We start from the raw sequence: 2536 nt of genomic DNA, 5'->3' as shown, positions 1-2536 counted from the left end.
GCATAGAGACAAATTAAATGTAAATGTATATCACGACTTTCTTGAACATTATTTTAAGCATCTATATGTATCAATATCTTCATGTTCAACCAAGAATTAAATATGTGGGTTGTGTAGACCTAAACCTGGTGAAAATAGCAATATCAAACTCCGTTAGCTTCAATTGCAGTTGTAAGCATTTGAAAAGTAACTGCTCAATTATACTCAGTAATGCTCTATTTAATCAAGACTTTCAAAGCCCAGGCATTTGCTAATAGCTTTAATTTGTCTTAGATTCCTCAGTCTGTATGCAGTGAGAACTGTAGGCCTGGATTCAGGAAAGCTGCCCAGGAAGGCAAGGCTGTCTGCTGCTTTGATTGCACTCCCTGTGCAGACAACGAGATTTCCAACGAGACAGGTAAATGCAGGCTTACAGAGAAGGTACCAGCTTGTTCTAAGGAGTCGGCTATACCTAAGCCAATGGGAAAATACTGATGATAAGTAAAAGATTGTCTCTTCCTGGCATATGCAATAGTGTCTGGGTTTGGTGGATGATTATGGGAAGGATCCCTGGGTGGGGTAGTCTCTGGGTGGTCCATTCTTTTGTCTTAGCTCTAAACTTTGTCTCTGTAACTCCTTCCATGGGTGTTTTGTTCCCTATTCTAAGGAGGAATGAAGTATCCACACTTTGGTCTTTGTTCTTCTTGATTTTCATGTGTTTTGAAATTGTATCTTGGGTATTCTAAGTTCCTGGGCTAATATCCACTTACCAGTGAGTGCATATCAAGTGACTTCTTTTGTGATTGGGTTACATCACTAAGAATGATATCCTGCAGATACATCCATCTGCCCAAGAATTTCATAAATTCATTGTCTTTAATAGCTGAGTAGTACTCCATTGTATAAATGTACCACATTTTCTGTATCCATTCCTCTGTTGAGAGACATATAGGTTTTTTTCCAGCTTCTGGTTATTATATATAAGGATGCTATGAACATAGTGGAGCATGTGTCCTTATTACCAGTTGAAACATCTGGATATATGCCCAGGAGAGGTATTGCTGGATCTTCTTGTAGTACTATATCCAATTTTCTGAGGAACCACCAGACTGATTTCCATAGTAGTTGTACAAGCTTGCAATCCCACCAGCAATGGTCAGCAAGATTTTGTTGAAAGGACCCTTATATAGCTGTCTCTTGTGAGACTATGCCAGTGCCTGGCAAATACAGAAGTGGATGCTCACAGTCATCTATAGGATGGAACACAGGGCCCCCAATGGAGGAGCTAGAAAAAGTAAACAATGAGCTGAAGGGATCTGCAGCCCTATAGGTAGAAAACCAATATGAACTAACCAGTACCCCCAGAGGTTGTGTCTCTAGCTGTATATGTAGCATAAGATGGCCTTGTCAGCCATCATTGGGAAGAGAGGCCCCTTGCTATTGCAAACTTTATATGCCCCAGTACAGGGGAATGCCAGGGCCAAGAAGTAGGTGTGGGTGGGTAGGGTAGGAGGATGCAGGGAGGGTATAGGGAACTTTCATGATAGCATTTGAAATGTAAATTTAAAAATATCTAATTAAAAATGATTATCTCCTATTCCCTGATTAGAAATTTAAGCATTGATCCCATACTCTAGATGTTGAAATCATCCTTGACTTACCTTGCAGATCCATTGAACATATTTTTCCCTGAATACTCTCCTTTTCCACTAATTAATGGTCTGTTTCATTTCACCGTGGGCACAGTTTTTTTTTAGCACCATTTCTTTATATTTTCAAACCATACTCACTCATGTATAAGATTCACTTAACACTTGGGTTCCACACATCCTCTACTTATCTTTATTTCCAATACAGGAATTGTTGTTGTTATTGTTGTTGCTGTTGTTGTTTTACACAGTGGGTGACTAAGAATTTAGTTTGGTTTTTCCAGTACATGTATTTAGTCCATATTTTTGCCAAGTTGCTTTTATTTTACTTTTTCATGTTAGGTGTTCATGTAAAATATCTGTCTATATTTAATTGAACATAGATTCTTTTCTCAAACAATATAATCTGAATATATTTCCCCTCACTTCTTCTAGATTCCTTTCCGGCTTCTCTCTAATTTAGATCTACTCATTATCTGTCCTTCATTAGAATTGAACATGTTTCTGTGCTTTAACACCAAAATAGAATAAAATAAAGTATAATAATATTTTCAAAAATTGTGATGCTATAGAGGAAATCACAGTAGAAAAATAGAAGTTCCAAGAGAGCACTCAAGAATCAGAGACTCACTTGCATAATGGTCCCATAAAATTCCTGAAATGAATGCTCTAGTATACATGCAGAGGACCTAGTGCAGACCTATGTAGGCATTTTAATTCCTGTTGCAGTTTTCATGCAACAACATGCATGAACATGTGTGTTCATGTAAGCATTGCATATTTGTTATAGAAAGTCTTCTTCTTCTGGTGTCCTCTGTCTCATCTGACTCCCATGCACTTTTGCTACAACTTCTATGGAGTGTTCTGATCTTTGAGAGGAAGGAATAGAAGGAGAGACACCTCACCTG

The 2536-nt window shown here is 38.1% G+C and overlaps 1 pseudogene across 1 annotated transcript in view; it reads left to right on the top strand.

The window, feature by feature from the left end:
* Positions 1-273: 273 nt before the first annotated feature.
* Positions 274-2536, top strand: part of LOC110288250 — a 24805-nt pseudogene continuing 22542 nt past the window's right edge. Inside the window, exon 1 of the transcript XR_002377279.1 lies at positions 274-397. The product of XR_002377279.1 is annotated as a vomeronasal type-2 receptor 116-like (transcript). The remainder of the gene's footprint in view (positions 398-2536) is intronic.

The sequence above is a fragment of the Mus caroli genome, unplaced genomic scaffold (genome assembly GCF_900094665.2).
Source record: "Mus caroli unplaced genomic scaffold, CAROLI_EIJ_v1.1 scaffold_15348_1, whole genome shotgun sequence".
Taxonomy (NCBI): Eukaryota; Metazoa; Chordata; class Mammalia; order Rodentia; family Muridae; genus Mus; species Mus caroli.
The sequence above is the reverse complement of the archived record's forward strand: the minus strand, read 5'-3'. Positions and strand labels throughout refer to the sequence as shown.